Source organism: Oncorhynchus nerka, linkage group LG27 (genome assembly GCF_034236695.1).
Source record: "Oncorhynchus nerka isolate Pitt River linkage group LG27, Oner_Uvic_2.0, whole genome shotgun sequence".
Classification (NCBI taxonomy): domain Eukaryota; kingdom Metazoa; phylum Chordata; class Actinopteri; order Salmoniformes; family Salmonidae; genus Oncorhynchus; species Oncorhynchus nerka.
Window position 1 is genome coordinate 39,995,137 of NC_088422.1, and position 21,416 is coordinate 40,016,552.

The 21,416-nt window shown below is 46.4% G+C and overlaps 1 protein-coding gene across 1 annotated transcript in view; it reads left to right on the top strand.

Annotated features, from left to right (window-relative positions):
- The first annotated feature begins 1,136 nt into the window (after nucleotides 1–1,136).
- The window catches only part of LOC115111767 (semaphorin-4C-like), a 69,026-nt gene continuing 48,746 nt past the window's right edge, over nucleotides 1,137–21,416 (top strand). The window contains exon 1 of the mRNA XM_065011663.1: nucleotides 1,137–1,692. The gene's annotated coding sequence lies outside the window, so the exon portion shown is untranslated. The remainder of the gene's footprint in view (nucleotides 1,693–21,416) is intronic.

The following is a 21,416-nucleotide window of genomic DNA, read 5'->3' on the forward strand; positions in this document are numbered from 1 at the left end:
ACCTTCTATCTATGCCATACACGCTTGGAGCTACACATCTCCACTGTCTGGAGATTTATGTCTGAGACTTAGTCAATTCACTTTGACATTTCTGTAACTGCTATGGGCCAATTTTCAAACACGAGCCAACTATTTCCTCTGAGCCTGTCAGAAACGCAACACTTTATTACAATATCTAACCCACTGTGATAACATAGGCTACTGGATTTATAGTCTTAATGCAAATCACTTCTTCAGAGTCTATTATAATAACAACCCATAATATTGACATATTATAATGCCTATAGCTCACTGTGGTAACAGTTTACTGTACATATATTACACATGCATTCACACAGGACTTTTAATCATCCATTCCCATACCAAGAGACAAAGAAGATCAAACTTTGGTCGGAATCTATTAGTATGAAATCTCTTCTCTTTTATTTGAGATGATCGGATTCTTTACTATACTATACCTCCTAATCCCGCCACCTAATCTGCCAATCATAATCCCATGTTTTGTATGTTTCCTCTTTCAGATCTGTTGTTCTCTTCCCCTCCATCATACCGTTGTAGTATCTTAATTTAATCACCCTGTTGCAGGAAATTTCCTGCACCGTTTCAAAATAATTCAAAAATGTGTCATTTAAAAAATGTCCGTCTTGATTGCCCCTAACTAAATATATATCAAACCCTACAAAAATGTACATCCATTATAATCCACACAATAATTCACATTCCCTTTTGCTGCAGGATTATTTTCCTGCTTTGAGAAACTGGTCAAATTAAGATCCGACACCTGTACAATATCATCATACAATATTTTACTTTCTCGTCATCACTAGACAGACAGATAGACATATATTTTATTCCTCACAGAAGTCCACGTCCTAAAACAAATCACAAAAATGGTCTAGAAATCTGATATTCATTTACCTAATCAAACTCACATTCATATCTATATAGTGTGTTATATATGCCTAAATTACCATAACTCATCAAAAGGGCTATTCCTCTGTAACCTGACTTTTGGGACTATCAAATAGTCTGGTCTGGGAATTGCACAGGGGGAATGGGCGGGGACCTGTTTGTGCCTTTGTGTCATCCTTGGTCCCCACTGTGATACGTAATACAGAAGTATGGCACACGCTGCAGCGTAACGGTATAGGCACACTTAACCGGTATTCCACCGGAATATCTGTTCATTAATGCGACGACCAACCGATGTCCCTCTCTCTCTATCTACTGACTGTTTTTATTTCTGCAGAAACTTCTTCATATCGAGAGTTGTGCAGTTCTGCATCGGAGAGCGCCGAGGAGAGGTTTTATATGCTTTGGAAGTGGATCTTATTTACGTATTGTTTCTTTCTTGGTTTCCTATTACATAGCCTGGCGATTGAGGGAGTGAGCGGAGCAGAGAGCGAGTTCCGCTATGTAAACTGACAGCATCATATGTCTTGATTTCCAGATGCTTCGCAAGAAAGGAAAAACGCAAACAAATACAAGTGACATTTGTTGGGAATGTGGAATCATTTATGACTAACTGAATCGTCCAAAAACAAAGCCGAGATAACGGAAAGGAAAAGGATACGGAATCTGTCGTCAGTTTACGCGACTGCGGAGAGAACTGACAAGAGAGAGTAGGCCTATTGCATTATTATCATCACAACTGCTGAACAGAGAAGCTTACAGAAGAGAACGAATACTACGGTAAGTTTTTTTGCGATCATTGCAACATTATTCAAATCCCTTGAGCGTTATCCTGTAGGTTGGATACATCGTGAGAATGCCTAATGTTGAATATTTAAAGTAGCCAAAAATAAGAGGAGAAAAAATGAGAAAAACATCTGATCCGTTCGTTGGCTTAGTCAGCAGGGCTCCAACTGTTGCCACAAGCTTTAAAAGTGGGCTACACTGTTCTTACCGGGTTTTATGTATACTGGACAATGTTTTTTACCTAACGTAATTGTATTCTTGCTGCAACTTTATCTCTACTAGTCCACTGTAAACAGCGCACTGCGGTTGGAAAGCAGTTGGAAGCGAATCAAATGTTTTTTTTGTTAGCCTACAAAATCAAATTTAAATCCTGATTCAGACCATGTTTATTCGATGCTGTTCGAAATCATCTGGGTAGACAGTTTCCTTATTTTCTCGACATACATGTTCTATGTATGTGTGCCACGTTTGTAGTGAGTGAAATAGAGTACGTATGCTGTCTAAAATCGGGCACAGCGTAGCTTAACTGTTAAAGCCATTTGGATACATTGGATTGCGAAACAGCCACTGTAATTAGATCAGATTCGAAAGAAAATCACGTGTCTGATATGTGTACGTTGTTATCACACGATAGATCTTTTGGAGAGGACTATTTTACCGTTATTAAACATTATACAATTATCCAGTTCACAGTGGCTTAACGCATTAATTCGACCAGTTATTTTTTGTTGCTTTCTTTTTAACGGTAATGAAGTAAATGTTAGCTTCAGCTGACTGATTATAGTAATTGGCTAGAGCGTGTGAGCAGAACAGTTGAACTGCTTTGCTGGGTGACTGACTGACTGGACAACAGGGTTTGCGCACGTTGGATTGTGTGGTGCTGACTTTATTCCTAAGGACTGGTCCACGATCAGTTTTTAAAGTCTCTGTGTGTGTGTGTGTGTGCGTGCTAGTGTGCGCGGACGCGCACAACGAATAATACTGCCACAGTGAAATTACAATGCCAATGGTGTCGGTGGTGTGTTGACATTTCCAGGGTGTGTGCCCATGTGTGTCTAGGGATATTCACCACACTTCTCCAGGGCCTGTGTGTGTCCATTTGGCAGGCAGGGGAAATGGTGGTGGAAGCATGCACACTCAGTGCCCTCCCTCCCCCCAGATGCTAAAGCGTCTATTGAGAGTCCGATTTGGCTCCTGCCGGGTTGATCTCTTCATTGTTGCCACACAATGGGCCCCACATCCTGCTGCCTGCCCCTCCTCCTAGTCCCCAGAATCCCCACTGCTCCTCAGCCCCCTCGCAGGCAGCCTCATGGTTGGCCTATAAAGAGCTTTTAATACTGTGATGCCGTCGTTCTTTAGGTTAAGTGGCGAAAGATGGATTTGTAACCACTTGGCTCTCTTTATCTCCATTATCCTCTGCTAGCGTGTGTGTATGTGTGTGTGTGTGTGCGTGTGCGTGAAGCTAGCTGTCCTGTGTGGTGGTTGCATCATGCCTGGGACATGGAGCACCAACACATGTCCTGCGTCTGGCTGCTACAGTGCATTCGGTCATCCCTGTGCCTCTTGTGAAATGTAAACGCAGCAGAAATTGGAGTGAGTGACCACGCGTGGCAGACAGCCATCCAAACATGTGAATTACACGGTTACATCAATCTCTTTTCTCTCTGCTGGTGATGCCGTAACGCCTGCATATATATTCACAACTGATTTCAACCTGTTTTGTTCGCAAGCAATAATCTGTTTGAATGCATGCGGTTCACTGCACAGCTCAGTGAGCAACAGTTTGATTTTAACCTTGTGTTGCTGCAGCAATCTGGGGATGAGATTAAAAAAAGAGCCCCTCTTTTCACGATTCATTGCTCTCCTTTGGAATTTGGATCCTTCTCCATCTTCAAATGTTAATTCCTCTCCGATCCTTCTCTCTCTCTCAGCCTCCATTTCTCCTCAATTTGACCCTGTCTCTCTCCTCCACCCTCCTTTCATCCTTCTCTCTCTCAGCCTCCATTTCTCCTCAATTTGACCCTGTCTCTCTACTCCACCCTCCTTTCATCCTCTCACTATTCTCCCACCCTCTCTCTATTCTCCCATCCTCTCTCTATTCTCCCACCCTCTCTCTATTCTCCCACCCTCTCTCTATTCTCCCACCCTCTCTCTATTCTCCCATCCTCTCTCTATTCTCCCACCCTCTCTCTATTCTCCCACCCTCTCTCTATTCTCCCACCCTCTCTCTATTCTCCCACCCTCTCTCTATCCTGGTGTGTAATGAGGGTGATAGTCTTGTATCAGCACTATAGCAGGCCTGTCGGTCGGCAGCAGTGGAGAGTAAAGGAGTGCAGAGTCCGTGCCAGTGGCTGGGGCTGTGATGGTGTGATGCAGGCAGGCCAGCTGAGAGGGCTTCGGAACAGGAGCAGATGGGTCATCTGGCTTTGTGTCTGTCTGTGTGTGCGTGTGCACGTGTGTGTGTGTGTTAGGCCTGAAGGGAAACGGTGGGGGGTTGGGCTGGGGCTGGACACAGCATGATGTTTAGAGAAGCGGGGTGCAGGGGGGGTATAGTGTTTTAAGTGCATCATGGAGAGGGTGAGGGGATCAGGGATAGGGGTGGGGGTAGTTTGGGTTGGTATAGGCCTGTGTTTTGATGGTGCTCCCAAAGCCCTCTGTGTGCTGGAGAGAGGCTGCTGTGTGTGCAGCTGTGGGCCAGAGAGAGAAACACTCATCGACGCAGGACTGTGAAGTGTAGCTGCCTGGGTTCCCTCTGCAGCACACACTCTGCAGCACACACACACACACGAACACACATGGTTACTTTTTAAAACACACCATTTTGAATGCAGTCGAAAACACACACACACACAGTTTTGTATTGCTATCCTTGTGGGGACCAGATAATTGATTCCCATCTAAAATCCTATTTTCCCTAACCCTAAATCTAACCCAACCTTAACCTAACCATAACTCTAACCTTAACCCCAAACCTCTAACCCTAAAACTATACCTAACCCAAATTCCTAACCTGAATTTTCCTTGTTTGACCTCTCTTTGTGAGGACTTATGGTACCCACAAGGAGGGTTAAACAAACTCACAAACACACACATAGGAGCGGTCCTGTGAATAGATCACACTGGTGATTTCTGTCCCCGGTTCTGGTTCTACAGTAACATTCTAGCTCTACATAAGATGAGACACTTTGGGCTGTCTTCTGGGTCAAAATCCCTAGAGGACGTGCACTGTAGTTTGAGATATTCAGCTTCAGAGAAACCTCTCCTTCTCTCTCTGCACGGTTCATAAGAAGTCCAGTGTTCCGACCGAAGCGTTGCGTTATGTATGAGAGAGAGAGAGAGAGAGAGAGAGAGAGAGAGAGAGAGAGGGGGGGAGGCGCTGGATAGAGCAAAGAGCTGCTTGTGTTTCTTTTATACCAGCTGACCAGTATTGACCACTGATCTGCTATTTCACTGTCGTCCCTCAAGGCTCCCATGCTGATTTTCAAAACTCGCTCTGTTGGGGGGGGGGGGGGGGGGGGGGCATCTACTTGCATATGTTTCTGTCATTTTATGTGTGTGTTGCCTGGCATAATGATATTTGTTCAACGTACATTCTGTGTTATTCCATCTCATAACAGCTTCTTAGAACAGCCTGAGGTGGGGTCATCTTTTTTTTTCCTCCATTTGTCTCATCTCAGCATTTGGTTGTGGGCTCCCCTGAAGCAGGTGGAAGCTGGATTGTATTAGAGACAGTTGGACAGTGATTTCCTTTGTGCCAAAGGCTTGCCAACAAGCTCGGGCGGTATAAGGCCTACGTACTGTATGAGTCCGTCCCAAATGACACCCAACTCCCTATATAGTGCACTACTTCTAACCAGGGACCTACGGGCCTTGATCAAAAAGTAGTGCCCTTGTATTAATAGTGCCATTTGGGACGGCACCTACAACATGTTATTTACAGAAATGTCGCTCAGAGAGGAGATTGATGTGTGTTAGTTGGTTGGAAGTTGGAACTCATATTGTTTTCGCTCTCCTTGAACAGATGTTTTCAGCAGCCTTTCTCTTTCTACTGTCCATTCTGTTTCCTTAGCATCAATGTCACTGTTATCCTTTGTGCTCTAGTTAATGAGCCAGGGCTGTTTGGGTCCATTGTGTCTGTAGTTGTGTGTTTGGTGTGTATTATGCAGTGTGTGCGTGTGCGTGCGTGCTTGTGTGTAATAAACATGGTGGTCCATGGGGTAGGAGTGTGTAGTAGCAGAATGAGAATAAAGCTTTTCCCGGTGTTACCTAGCCTTCCCTGACTGTGGGCCTGTGGGCACTGCATTGTGTTTGCAGACTGTGGTCCATCCATGCAGATGAACAGCAGGAGACGAGCCTATTTCCCCCAGTTGAGCATTGCAGTTTGTTTTTATTAGAGCTTTTTTTTGGCATTGTTCTGTTCCGATACAGCTCGCCTTGTGTTCCCGTGTGACTGCGCCACCGAACCGTTAGTGGCAGGAAGTGCCCGGAGCGCAGGCCTGTTACACACACACGCACGCACACTAAAACACACACACACACACAAACACATAAACTGTGGCTGGACAAAAATAACAATAAAAAGTAGCCCTGAAGCTGGTATGAAGCAGGAGCTTAGCCAGGAAGGAGTGAGGCTGAGCTGAGTTGATGGCCTTTTTCGACAGGAGAGAGCCGGGGCAGAGGCACAGAGCCACGGCTTATCACTGGGTCTCGCCCTTTAGAGACTCAGCCAAGCTCCCGCCAGACCCCAGCTGAGCTCAGCCACCGTGGTTGGACTGAGACAGCTTTTCTCCCAGGGTGTGGTGAGTTGGCGAGTGGGGTTAGCCTAGCCTAGCGCCTCCTGTTGGCAGCTCAATGCCAGTCCAGTCCAATGTCAATGCCTCCTTTCCCAGCTGCGTAAACTGCAGACAGAGCCAGAGCTAGGTCCAATAATGGGGCTGTTGTTAGGAGTGTTGGGGCGGCTTGTGGCTGTGGCGAGGGGGCCCCACAGGGGTGTGGTGTGTGCATGTGAGGGGTGTCTGTGTTTCCCCCCTTGTCCTCCCAGCCTGCAGTAGTCAGACCTCTGACCCCGAGCTTGCTGCACTTTGCAGACCCCCTGCTGATCTCTTCCAGCCCGCTACACCCTCTCTGGCTCACTGAGATGGAGGGAGGGAGGGGGTGAATATAGAAAAAGGAAAGAGAGATAGAGATATGGTGAGATGGGGAGATATGGTGAGAAGGAGGGAAAGCAAGAGAGATAGGGATAGAGAGAGGAAGAGAGGTAGGGAGGGGGAAGATGGACTCAGAGACCCCGAAGAGGGTGAGGCGGCAACACAAGGAAGTCGGAAGAGAGAAAGGGAGGGAGAGAGAAAAGAGGAGTTGGAGGATTTGAGGGAGATAGAGGAGAGGGTGACCCAGACCTAGAGAGGAGAGGAGAGGGTGACACAGACCTGGAGAAGAGAAGAGAGGGTGACACAGACCTGGAGAAGAGAGGAGAGGGTGACACAGACCTGGAGAAGAGAGGAGAGGGTGACACAGACCTAGAGAGGAGAGGAGAGGGTGACACAGACCTGGAGAAGAGAGGAGAGGGTGACACAGACCTAGAGAGGAGAGGAGAGGGTGACACAGACCTGGAGAAGAGAGGAGAGGGTGACACAGACCCGGAGAAGAGAGGAGAGGGTGACACAGACCTGGAGAAGAGAGGAGAGGGTGACACAGACCTAGAGAGGAGAGGAGAGGGTGACACAGACCTGGAGAAGAGAGGAGAGGGTGACACAGACCTAGAGAGGAGAGGAGAGGGTGACACAGACCTAGAGAGGAGAGGAGAGGAGAGGGTGACACAGACCTGGAGAGAGTGAGATAAGGCTGGACCAGCAGTCAACAATTATACCATCAATCTCAGACCTAGCTCTCTCATTCTGCTTTCCTCTCTTGTTTCTCTCTCTCTCCCACAATCCCCTAGCTGTGTGCCCTGTGTATTTTTATAGACGGTCTCCACGTGCCGCTTTCTTTTTCTATCGCTCTCTCTTTCCCCTCTCTCCTCACCTCTCTCTTCCCCCTCTCTCTTCCCCCTCTCTCCCTCACCTCTCTCTTCCCCCGCCTCTCTCCTCACCACTCTCTCCCTCTCCCCATCTCCCCCTCTCTCCCTCACCTTTCTCTTCCCCTGCCTCTCTCCCTCACCTCTCTCTTCCCCCTCTCTCTTCCCCCTCTCTCCCTCACCTCTCTCTTCCCCCTCTCTCCCTCACCTCTCTCTTCCCCCGCCTCTCTCCCTCACCACTCTCCTCCCTCACCTTTCTCTTCCCCCGCCTCTCTCCCTCACCACTCTCCTTCCTCTCCCCCATCTCTCCTCCCTCTCTCCCTCACCACTCTCCTCCCTCTCTCCCTCACCTCTCTCTCTAACACACTGACTCGTGGCATATGGAACAGTTTATCAAGGAGCTGATTTTTTTCGCCTATTAAGCAACGTTTATTTTTCCTGAAAAAGGGGAGAGAAAGGCAAACTATGTTTTATTCTGATATTTAACCAGTGTTGAACCCAGCCCCATAGTGGCAGGAGACATAGCCCAGTGGTAGCTGGGTGGAGTGAGTTCTTTTGTGCGCGCCCTCTCTCTCTCTTAAACTCGCTGCTTCTACGCATCAAAAAACCTTTAAAGCGTCCCTTTAAAAGCGGCCTGAGAAATAATGGAATGAGACGCGCTGGAGAGAGGCAGAGATGCAGATGGATACCTCCAATCGCTTACCTTTCCACCTCTGTTTTACCACCGCTTTTTATCTCTCTCTCTCTCCTCCTCCACCTCTCCTCCTTCCTTCTCTCCTTCTCCCTCCCTCTCTATTTCCTCCTCCCCCTCTCCCTCCCTCCTCGTCTTCCCCCCTGCTTTCCTCCCTCTGTCTCTCTCTGGCTGATAAGGGAGCCAACCTGTAAAGTAAATGAATTCAATTTTTTCCCCCCTCTTAAAATTCACAGTGTTCCGGCCTCCCCTGTGCCGAGGCCTATCGACTGATGTACCGTGAATTGTGTGCCAGGATTAAATGTCTTAAATTTGTCTTTCGCTCCCTGTGGGAGAGGGACCCCTTTTTAAATAAATGTTGCAGTGTGTGTGTGGCAGTCGCCCACACAGCGGGGCACCACGGGTGCGGCCTGTGTGTGTGTGCACGCGTTGTCTGTGTGTGTGAGATGCTGTGCGGACGTTTACTTTGTTCTGCTGTGTGTGTGTGTGTGTGTGTGTGTGTGGCTGGTTGACTGCTGCTCCTCTAGCAAGTCATCAGGAAGAGAGAGAGAGAGCTGCGTACAGCCATGCCATATGACCGTGCCACACATAGTGTGTACCGGTTTTCTTCTGTTGAAAGAGAGGAGGACCAAAATGCAGCGTGGCTCTCTTTATACATCTTTAATGAAAGATGAAAATAGAACAATATACAAAACAAGAAACGTGAAAAACCGAAACAGTCCTATCTGGTGCAACAAACACAAAGACAGGAAACAACCACCCACAAAACCCAACACAAAACAGCCCTATCTGGTGTAACAAACACAGAGACAGGAACAATCACCCACAAAACCCAACACAAAACAGGCTACCTAAATATGGTTCCCAATCAGAGACAATGACTTAACACCTGCCTCTGATTGAGAACCATATCAGGCCCAAACACAGAAACAGACAAACTAGACACACAACATAGAATGCCCACTCAGATCACACCCTGACCAAACAAAACATAGAAACATACAAAGCCAACTATGGTCAGGGTGTGACATAGTGTCTGTTGCCCATCACTCTCTGGCTTGGTGCTCCGTCAGCTGATGGGGAACCACTGCATGTCGTCAGAAACCAGTCCGCTAGTATTTCCCCTGCAACCTCCTATGGTGTTGCATACTGAGCGTGTGACTCGCTCTGTGGTTCATCTACATTGAGATTTCTTTGTGTGTATGTGACACGCGGGAGCAACCAATGTCTTAGACCATCAGACCAAGAGGAAATTCCCTTTTGGGCTGTGGGCAGACACTGATTTGGAAGTTCGCAAGCGGGGCTACCTCACCGCGTGACCATGACCGACTCATGTCCGCTACGTGTGTGTGTGCGTGTGTGTGCGTGTGTGTGTGTGCGTGCGTGTGCGTGTGTTTCGTGACTGCAGCAGGGAGTCCACAGTGCCTTACTAACCGGTTTATGAGTCTGTGTCTGTGTGCTTTTTTCAGGAGGCGAATTAAGATGCAGTCACTGACTGACTGAGTCATGGCGACAGCAGCAGGGCGGGAGGGTGCTGACCGACCGTACACTCACACACACCCCTATCTATCTAACGCTCTTTACATCGTCGCCTTCGCTAATTCTCTCTCTTTCTCTCTCCTATCTCACTCTCTGTGAGTCGCGTACACACACACACACACTTACACCACATTGGCATGCCGTCCTCTAGGTCACCTGGCCCATGCACAGTGAGACCATGATCAGAGGAGAGTGGTCGTGGTGATGGTTTTCAGTGTATTGGCCCAGCCCAGCAGCTGTATATAGTAGCAGCAGTAACAGCAGCAGTAGCAGATGCAGTAATTGGAAGTGGTCTATTGATTTATTGGCAAGCAGGAGAATGTGGCGTTAGTGCTCTCTCTCATCGCTCATTCAATCAATGGACCGCACAGGTGGACAGTACTTAGCGTCCTACAGGACGCTAGCTCTGAACTCTCTCTCTCTCTCCCTCCATCTAGCTCTTCATCTCTGTCGCTATCTCATTCTCCTCACCATGGCCACTACAGGTACATTACTAGTACCTTTGTGTTTTTGTGTCTGAAGTCCTGGCGCTGCCTATAACTGACTTTAGGCCGGATTAGGACATTGTCTGTCTGTTTATTCGATTTCTTTATGTCTGTTTCATTTCCCCCCTGGTGCCTCTAGTAAACCACCCTACAGTTTTTGTTTTTCTGTTGCGGCAATAACAAAATGTCCTCCGTTTCTTTTCTTCACTTAAAGGGCCAGCCAATGTTTTCTTTCTTCTCGTTTGATCCATGCCACAAAGTCCTCCTCCTCCTGTCTCCTATATCCTAGGCTGCAGACTTTTGAAAGAGGAGATCATTCCCCTATACCATTATTGAGGGTATTACATGGCATCTTTCGATCTCTTCGCAACTTAAACACCATTTAATAGCTGCCGTTACACTTTAACATAATTTCACATGGTGCATTATCAGGGCCTTGGTTCTCTAAGCCCTCGACCAATGTAAATGGATGAGAGAGGGAGAGGGAGAGGGAGAGACACAGAGAGACACAGAGAGAGACACAGAGAGAGACACAGAGAGAGACACAGAGAGAGACAAAGAGAGACACAGAGAGAGAGAGAGACAGAGAGACACAGAGAGACACAGAGAGACACAGAGAGAGACACATAGAGAGACACAGAGAGAGAGAGAGACACAGAGAGAGACAAAGAGAGACACAGAGAGAGAGAGAGACACACAGAGAGACACACAGAGAGAGAGAGAGACACAGAGACACAGAGACACAGAGAGAGACAGAGAGAGACACATAGAGAGACACAAAGAGAGACACAGAGACACAGAGAGAGAGAGAGAGAGAGAGAGACAGAGAGAGACACAGAGAGACAGAGAGAGACACAGAGAGACACAGAGAGAGACAAAGAGAGACACAGAGACACAGAGAGACACAGAGAGAGACAAAGAGAGACACAGAGAGAGAGAGAGAGACACAGAGAGACAGAGAGAGAGACACAGAGACATAGAGAGAGACAGAGAGACACAGAGAGAGAGACACAGAGAGAGAGACACAGAGAGAGGGGAGAAAGAGACACAGAGAGAGAGAGAGCGAGAGAGAGAGAGAGAGAGAGAGACACAGAGAGAGAGAGAGAGAGAGAGAGAGAGATAAATTTTCAGGAATTGCAAAAAAACAAACATTGTATCCAAAGGGTGAAAGTGCATACAATTTATTTTCCTTTTGGACATTTAAGCAACTTTTGAAATATTTTTTTGTTTGTTAGGATTAATCAAGGGAATCTTTTTTTTAGTTTGATTATATAAACTTTAGGGGAGGATTTAAGGAATAATAAGGACATTGAAAGTATGTCGCAATTAATTTGCCAGTCAAGGATGGATTGATTCTTATTGTGGAAGTGACACAGCCTGCTGTTTTCAGCCTCATTATTTTTGCAGCTAGTAGTCTATTATTGTTCTCTGTCGCTGGATCTTGGCTCTCTACTTTTCACGAGTTCAGAAAGTTTCCTCTTTTGGCCAACAGGAACAGATATCACAGGCTTCAAACAGTCAAAGGGATCCATAACACTCAAAAGCTCAAATCGTAACGCTAGTTAGCCAGCGTGTAAACCGCTGAGGAAGACAGATGCCTATCACTGTATCTGGCTGAGCCAGGGGATAGCCTAAATGAACCAGGGGGTAGCCTAAATGAACCAGGGGGTAGCCTAAATGAACCAGGGGGTAGCCTAAATGAACCAGGGGGTAGCCTAAATGAACCAGGGGCCTAAATGAACCAACCAGGGGGTACCAGAACCAGGGGCCTAGCCTAATGAACCAGGGGTAGCCTAAATGAACCAGGGGGTAGCCTAAATGAACCAGGGGGTAGCCTAAATGAACCAGGGGGTAGCCTAAATGAACCAGGGGGTAGCCTAAATGAACCAGGGGGTAGCCTAAATGAACCAGGGGCCTAAATGAACCAGAGGGTAGCCTAAATGAACCAGGGGGTAGCCTAAATGAACCAGGGGCCTAAATGAACCAGGGGCCTAAATGAACCAGGGGCCTAAATGAACCAGGGGCCTAAATGAACCAGGGGCCTAAATGAATAAGATACGGTTCTGATTGCGTTCCTAAGTGTGGAGAAAAAAATATTTAGAAAAATCTAACTTATGACTGAAGAGACAAATATAATGGAAATTATTCGCTAAATGACTCCCTTTTGGGCCAGCTGCAAAAACCTTCTGGAACGTTCCAGCCACCTGGACTACGCATAATAGCGCATCTTGGAAAACAACAAGAGTGTTGGATACCTCTATAAAAAAATGTTTCAAAAGTGAATAACAGTCATACACATTGAAAGAAACCCATGAGCATTCATTTCAGACGAAAAATTGCAAATGTGAAAAAAATGGAAATAAACTCTTGAGGAATAGTGGTGCCATTTGGGACTCAGCCATTGAAAGCCACTCACGATGTAGGTGCACTTGGGCTGGAAGGCGTAGGTTCCACAGGTGTAGAGGTGGTTGTAGCTCTGCAGGAAGCGGATGTAGTTGAAGCACTCCGTCCAGGGGAGAAGAGGAGAATGAAGCCATCCAAAGACAAGGGAACAGGGTTCCATTTGGGACACGACCCTGGACTAAGAGGTTTGATCCGTGATATAAATCAAGGCCTCAAGGTGCACAGTGTTACTGATTTCTTCTCGTCCCCCTGATTAATGAATTCATTTAATGAATTGAATTGAATTGATTCATTCATTTCATTGATTGGCCAGAGAAACCACTCTGTTGCCCCAGGTCTGAATCAATCCCCGATTAGAGGGGCAAGGATGGAAATATCATTGCTGCTGACCTCTAGGCACTTATTGTAAATTGCACCAGACAGATTTGAGGCCCCTGTTTAGATGGACGTTTGTCCCAAATGGCTCCCTATAAAGGGAATGTGGTGCCATATGGACATGTTAGATGGTGGCTGCTTGTTTCTATTGGCTGGGGGCCCATAAGAGAGAGAGTGAGACAGAGAGCGCCAGAGGCCTGGTTGTTAGGCTTTATCATGCTGTGTTCTAGGCTGTTTGTCAGACTCTTAACTGTTCATCATCAGGCAGGAGATGTGACCTAGACGTGCATGGAGGATAACAAACACACTATACACACACTATACACACACACACTATACACACACACTACTACACACACACACACACACACACACACACACACACACACACACACACACACACACACACACACACACACACACACACACACACACACACACACACACACACACACACACACACACACACTATACACACACACACACACACACACACACACACACACACACACACACTATACACACACACACCACTACCTGTTCGCCTCCTCCCTGCAGCGAGGCTAGAAGGGAACCATCCTTCTCCTCTCCTGTCAGAAGGAACAAATCTGTCCGTGTGTCTGCAGTCCCCGCCTTGTCTGTCCTCATGCTCTACCACCATACCCCCCACCGCTCCGCACCGTTACCCTCTGACAGATCACCTCCACACAGCTCCCGGCTGGGCTGGCTGCTCGCTCTGCAGCACTCTCTGCCTGTGTTTGTGTCTGTGTGTGTGTGTGTGTGTGTGTGTGTGTGTGTGTGTGTGTGTGTGTGTTTGCCCGCAGCCCTGTACTCAACCAGGCCTCCCATTGCGTCAGAGAAGGCCTCACCATCTCTCAAGGAGCTCAAGGAGCAGCCGGAGAGGGGAGGATGAGGGAGGGAGGGAGAGAGAGAGTAAGAGAGAGAGGGATGGATGGAGAGTTGGGATGTTTGTTGTTATTGGGGATATTAATAAAGATGACCTCATCCAGGGCCCTTTGAGTGTGTGCAGCCCTGCCTCTCCATCTCCCGTCCCTTCTCCTCTCCTCCGTTCTCTCGCTCCTTTCATTTCCCTGTGTGCCTTTCTCCTTTGTTCCCGCTGGCTTTTTTTCTCTCTCAAGTGTGCCCTCCTCTCAGCCTCTCCCTGCCTGGCAAACTCTCTCAGCTTCTGTCATATTTTATCCCCTTTTTTAGTCATAGATGTGTACTCGAGGAGGTGTGAGATTGTGTGTGCGTGCGTACGCGCATACACACGTGTGCAGCAATGCCTAGGTGATGGCACTGTGTGTGTTGTCATCCCCTCACTACCTCCCCCATCAATGCGATAAAGTGATATTCCAGCTGAGGAGAGCTGAGACCGAGACATAGGTAGCTGTGAGACTGGCCCTGTAGCCGTGTGAGCAGTATTCAGTCATTAGCCTGCTGTGCTGCTGCAGACTGTTGTCCTGAACTCTCTATAGTATTCTCTGTCACTTTACCAGCTGTCCAGGGGGACGCACTGGGAGGCAGAAAACACATGACATCAACACAACACCCTGCCCTGCCCCGGAGTCCCCCCTGCTGAGGTGTACACACACACACAAGCACACACACACAATATGCCTGTTTGTTAGATCAAATGTCTCACAAAACAATTCAAGTCTATGTGCAGTGTGCGCTCGAGCTGACTGTATTCTTTGTCTCCACGCCGAGAGGAGAGAGGGACTCAAAGGAAACAGGATCTCCCTGTATCTCTGTCCGTCTGTGTGAGGCAGGAAGGGAACACGAGCTATCTCTGACCCTTTGTGTGAGGCAGGAAGGGAACACGAGCTATCTCTGTCCGTCTGTGTGAGGCAGGAAGGGAACACGAGCTATCTCTGACCCTCTGTGTGAGGCAGGAAGGGAACACGAGCTATCTCTGTCCGTCTGTGTGAGGCAGGAAGGAAACACGAGCTATCTCTGTCCGTCTGTGTGAGGCAGGAAGGGAACACGATCTATCTCTGTCCCTCTGTGTGAGGCAGGAAGGGAACACGAGCTATCTCTGACCCTCTGTGTGAGGCAGGAAGGAACATGAGCTATCTCTGACCCTCTGTGTGAGGCAGGAAGGGAACAAGATCTATCTCTGTCCCTCTGTGTGAGGCAGGAAGGGAACACAAGCTATCTCTGTCTGTCTGTGTGAGGCAGGAAGGGAACACGAGCTATCTCTGACCCTCTGTATAAGGCAGGAAGGAACACAAGCTATCTCTGACCCTCTGTGTGAGGCAGGAAGGAACACGAGCTATCTCTGACCTTCGAGGAGTCCTGATTACTGCTCCCTAGACACTTAACAGCAGCATGGCTGTGTCCCTGGTCAAAAGTAGTGCGCTATTAAGGAACGTGGTGCCTTTTGGAGCGCAGGTGTCCTCGCCAGTACAACTCCTCTACTCGGACACCTGTTTACTCTGGTTAAAGTCTGGAGGGGGACGTGTTGTTTTGTGTTTCTCCTTCACTGTTCATCGCCTTGTAACGTGTACCATCCTAAACCTCTATCATCTGTATTTCACTGTTCTCTCCCTTGTAGCGTGTACCATCCTAAACCTCTATCATCTGTATTTCACTGTTCTCTCCCTTGTAGCGTGTACCATCCTAAACCTCTATCATCTGTATTTCACTGTTCTCTCCCTTGTAGCGTGTACCATCCTAAACCTCAATTTCACTGTTCTCTCCCTTGTAGCGTGTACCATCTAAACCTCTATCATCTGTATTTCACTGTTCTCTCCCCTTGTAGCGTGTACCATCCTAAACCTCTATCATCTGTATTTCACTGTTCTCTCCCTTGTAGCGTGTACCATCCTAAACCTCTATCATCTGTATTTCACTGTTCTCTCCCTTGTAGCGTGTACCATCCTAAACCTCTATCATCTGTATTTCACTGTTCTCTCCCTTGTAGCGTCTCCTAAACCTCTATCATCTGTATTTCACTGTTCTCTCCCTTGTAGCGTGTACCATCCTAAACCTCTATCATCTGTATTTCACTGTTCTCTCCCTTGTAGTGTACCATCCTAAACCTCTATCATCTGTATTTCACTGTTCTCTCCCCTTGTAGCGTGTCCATCCTAAACCTCTATCATCTGTATTTCACTGTTCTCTCCCCTTGTAGCGTGTACCATCCTAAACCTCTATCATCTGTATTTCACTGTTCTCTCCCTTGTAGCGTGTACCATCCTAAACCTCTATCATCTGTATTTCACTGTTCTCTCCCTTGTAGCGTGTACCATCCTAAACCTCTATCATCTGTATTTCACTGTTCTCTCCCTTGTAGCGTGTACCATCCTAAACCTCTATCATCTGTATTTCACTGTTCTCTCCCCTTGTAGCGTGTACCATCCTAAACCTCTATCATCTGTATTTCACTGTTCTCTCCCTTGTAGCGTGTACCATCCTAAACCTCTATCATCTGTATTTCACTGTTCTCTCCCCTTGTAGCGTGTACCATCCTAAACCTCTATCATCTGTATTTCACTGTTCTCTCCCTTGTAGCGTGTACCATCCTAAACCATCATCTGTAACTGTTCTCTCCCTTGTAGCGTGTCATCTGTCTATCATCTGTATTTCACTGTTCTCTCCCTTGTAGCGTGTACCATCCTAAACCTCTATCATCTGTATTTCACTGTTCTCTCCCCTTGTAGCGTGTACCATCCTAAACCTCTATCATCTGTATTTCACTGTTCTCTCCCTTGTAGCGTGTACCATCCTAAACCTCTATCATCTGTATTTCACTGTTCTCTCCCTTGCGTGTACCATCCTAAACCTCTATCATCTGTATTTCACTGTTCTCTCCCTTGTAGCGTGTACCATCCTAAACCTCTATCATCTGTATTTCACTGTTCTCTCCCTTGTAGCGTGTACCATCCTAAACCTCTATCATCTGTATTTCACTGTTCTCTCCTTGTAGCGTGTACCATCCTAAACCTCTATCATCTGTATTTCACTGTTCTCTCCTTGTAGCGTGTACCATCCTAAACCTCTATCATCTGTATTTCACTGTTCTCTCCCTTGTAGCGTGTACCATCCTAAACCTCTATCATCTGTATTTCACTGTTCTCTCCCTTGTAGCGTGTACCATCCTAAACCTCTATCATCTGTATTTCACTGTTCTCTCCCTTGTAGCGTGTACCATCCTAAACCTCTATCATCTGTATTTCACTGTTCTCTCCATCCTAAACCTGTATTTCACTGCGTGTGTACCATCCTAAACCTCTATCATCTGTATTTCACTGTTCTCTCCCTTGTAGCGTGTACCATCCTAAACCTCTATCATCTGTATTTCACTGTTCTCTCCCCTTGTAGCGTGTACCATCCTAAACCTCTATCATCTGTATTTCACTGTTCTCTCCCTTGTAGCGTGTACCATCCTAAACCTCTATCATCTGTATTTCACTGTTCTCTCCCTTGTAGCGTGTACCATCCTAAACCTCTATCATCTGTTTCACTGTTCTCTCCCTTGTAGCGTGTATTTCACTGTTCTCTCCTTGTAGCGTGTACCATCCTAAACCCTATCATCTGTATTTCACTGTTCTCTCCTTGTGTGTACCATCCTAAACCTCTATCATCTGTATTTCACTGTTCTCTCCCTTGTAGCGTGTACCATCCTAAACCTCTATCATCTGTATTTCACTGTTCTCTCCCTTGTAGCGTGTACCATCCTAAACCTCTATCATCTGTATTTCACTGTTCTCTCCCTTGTAGCGTGTACCATCCTAAACCTCTATCATCTGTATTTCACTGTTCTCTCCCTTCATCTGTATTTCGTGTACCATCCTAAACCTCTATCATCTGTATTTCACTGTTCTCTCCCTTGTAGCGTGTACCATCCTAAACCTCTATCATCTGTATTTCACTGTTCTCTCCCTTGTAGCGTGTACCATCCTAAACCTCTATCATCTGTATTTCACTGTTCTCTCTCTCCATCCTAAACCTCTATCATCTGTATTTCACTGTTCTCTCCCTTGTGCGTGTACCATCCTAAACCTCTATCATCTGTATTTCACTGTTCTCTCCCTTGTAGCGTGTACCATCCTAAACCTCTATCATCTGTATTTCACTGTTCTCTCCCTTGTAGCGTACCATCCTAAACCTCATCATCTGTATTTCACTGTTCTCCCTTGTAGCGTGTACCATCCTAAACCTCTATCATCTGTATTTCACTGTTCTCTCCCTTGTAGCGTGTACCATCCTAAACCTCTATCATCTGTATTTCACTGTTCTCTCCCTTGTAGCGTGTACCATCCTAAACCTCTATCATCTGTATTTCACTGTTCTCTCCCTTGTAGCGTGTACCATCCTAAACCTCTATCATCTGTATTTCACTGTTCTCTCCCCTTGTAGCGTGTACCATCCTAAACCTCTATCATCTGTATTTCACTGTTCTCTCCCTTGTAGCGTGTACCATCCTAAACCTCTATCATCTGTATTTCACTGTTCTCTCCCCTTCTATCATCTGTAGCGTGTACCATCCTAAACCTCTATCATCTGTATTTCACTGTTCTCTCCCTTGTAGCGTGTACCATCCTAAACCTCTATCATCTGTATTTCACTGTTCTCTCCTTGTAGCGTGTACCATCCTAAACCTCTATCATCTGTATTTCACTGTTCTCTCCCTTGTAGCGTGTACCATCCTAAACCTCTATCATCTGTATTTCACTGTTCTCTCCCTTGTAGCGTGTACCATCCTAAACCTCTATCATCTGTATTTCACTGTTCTCTCCCCTTGTAGCGTGTACCATCCTAAACCTCTATCATCTGTATTTCACTGTTCTCTCCCTTGTAGCGTGTACCATCCTAAACCTCTATCATCTGTATTTCACTGTTCTCTCCCTTGTAGCGTGTACCATCCTAAACCTCTATCATCTGTATTTCACTGTTCTAAACCTCCATCTGTGTTCTCTCCCCTTGCGTGTACCATCCTAAACCTCTATCATCTGTATTTCACTGTTCTCTCCTCCCATCCTAAACCTCTATCATCTGTATTTCACTGTTCTCTCCCTTGTGTACCATCCTAAACCTCTATCATCTGTATTTCACTGTTCTCTCCCTTGTAGCCCATCCTAAACCTCTATCATCTGTATTTCACTGTTCTCTCCTTGTAGCGTGTACCATCCTAAACCTCTATCATCTGTATTTCACTGTTCTCTCCCTTGTAGCGTGTACCATCCTAAACCTCTCATCTGTATCATCTGTATGTACCATCCTAAACCTCTGTTTTCTGTTCTCCCTTGTAGCGTGTACCATCCTAAACCTCTATCATCTGTATTTCACTGTTCTCTCCCCTTGTAGCGTGTACCATCCTAAACCTCTATCATCTGTATTTCACTGTTCTCTCCCCTTGTCATCTGTATTTCACTGTGTACCATCCTAAACCTCTATCATCTGTATTTCACTGTTCTCTCCTTGTAGCTGTACCATCCTAAACCTCTATCATCTGTATTTCACTGTTCTCTCCCTTTCCGTGTACCATCCTAAACCTCTATCATCTGTATTTCACTGTTCTCTCCCTTGTAGCGTGTACCATCCTAAACCTCTATCATCTGTATTTCACTGTTCTCTCCCTTGTAGCGTGTACCATCCTAAACCTCTATCATCTGTATTTCACTGTTCTCTCCCTTGTAGCGTGTACCATCCTAAACCTCTATCATCTGTATTTCACTGTTCTCTCCTAAATCCTCCTCTATCATCTGTATTTCACTGTTCTCTCCTTGTAGCGTGTACCATCCTAAACCTCTATCATCTGTATTTCACTGTTCTCTCCCTTGTAGCGTGTACCATCCTAAACCTCTATCATCTGTATTTCACTGTTCTCTCCCCTTGTAGCGTGTACCATCCTAAACCTCTATCATCTGTATTTCACTGTTCTCTCCCCTTGTAGCGTGTACCATCCTAAACCTCTATCATCTGTATTTCACTGTTCTCTCCCTTGTAGCGTGTACCATCCTAAACCTCTATCATCTGTATTTCACTGTTCTCTCCCTTGTAGCGTGTACCATCCTAAACCTCTATCATCTGTATTTCACTGTTCTCTCCCCTTGTAGCGTGTACCATCCTAAACCTCTATCATCTGTATTTCACTGTTCTCTCCCTTGTAGCGTGTACCATCCTAAACCTCTATCATCTGTATTTCACTGTTCTCTCCCTTGTAGCGTGTACCATCCTAAACCTCTATCATCTGTATTTCACTGTTCTCTCCCTTACCATCCTAAACCTCTATCATCTGTATTTCACTGTTCTCTCCCCTTGTGCGTGTACCATCCTAAACCTCTATCATCTGTATTTCACTGTTCTCTCCCTTGTAGCGTGTACCATCCTAAACCTCTATCATCTGTATTTCACTGTTCTCTCCCCTTGTAGCGTGTACCATCCTAAACCTCTATCATCTGTATTTCACTGTTCTCTCCCTTGTAGCGTGTATTTCCATCCTAAACCTCTATCATCTGTATTTCACTGTTCTCTCCCCATTGTAGCGTGTACCATCCTAAACCTCTATCATCTGTATTTCACTGTTCTCTCCCCTTGTAGCGTGTACCATCCTAAACCTCTATCATCTGTATTTCACTGTTCTCTCCCTTGTAGCGTCATCCTAAACCTCTATCATCTGTATTTCACTGTTCTCTCCCCTTGTAGCGTGTACCATCCTAAACCTCTATCATCTGTATTTCACTGTTCTCTCCCTTGTAGCGTGTACCATCCTAAACCTCTCATCTGTATCATCTGTATTTCCTAAACTCTTCATCTGTATTTCCTGTTCTTCCCTTGTAGCGTGTACCATCCTAAACCTCTATCATCTGTATTTCACTGTTCTGTTACCATCCTAAACCTCTATCATCTGTATTTCACTGTTCTCTCCCTTGTAGCGTGTACCATCCTAAACCTCTATCATCTGTATTTCACTGTTCTCTCCCTTGTAGCGTGTACCATCCTAAACCTCTATCATCTGTATTTCACTGTTCTCTCCCTTGTAGCGTGTACCATCCTAAACCTCTATCATCTGTATTTCACTGTTCTCTCCCCTTGTACCATCCTAAACCTCTATCATCTGTATTTCACTGTTCTCTCCCTTGTAGCGTGTACCATCCTAAACCTCTATCATCTGTATTTCACTGTTCTCTCCCCTTGTAGCGTGTACCATCCTAAACCTCTATCATCTGTATTTCACTGTTCTCTCCCTTGTAGCGTGTACCAT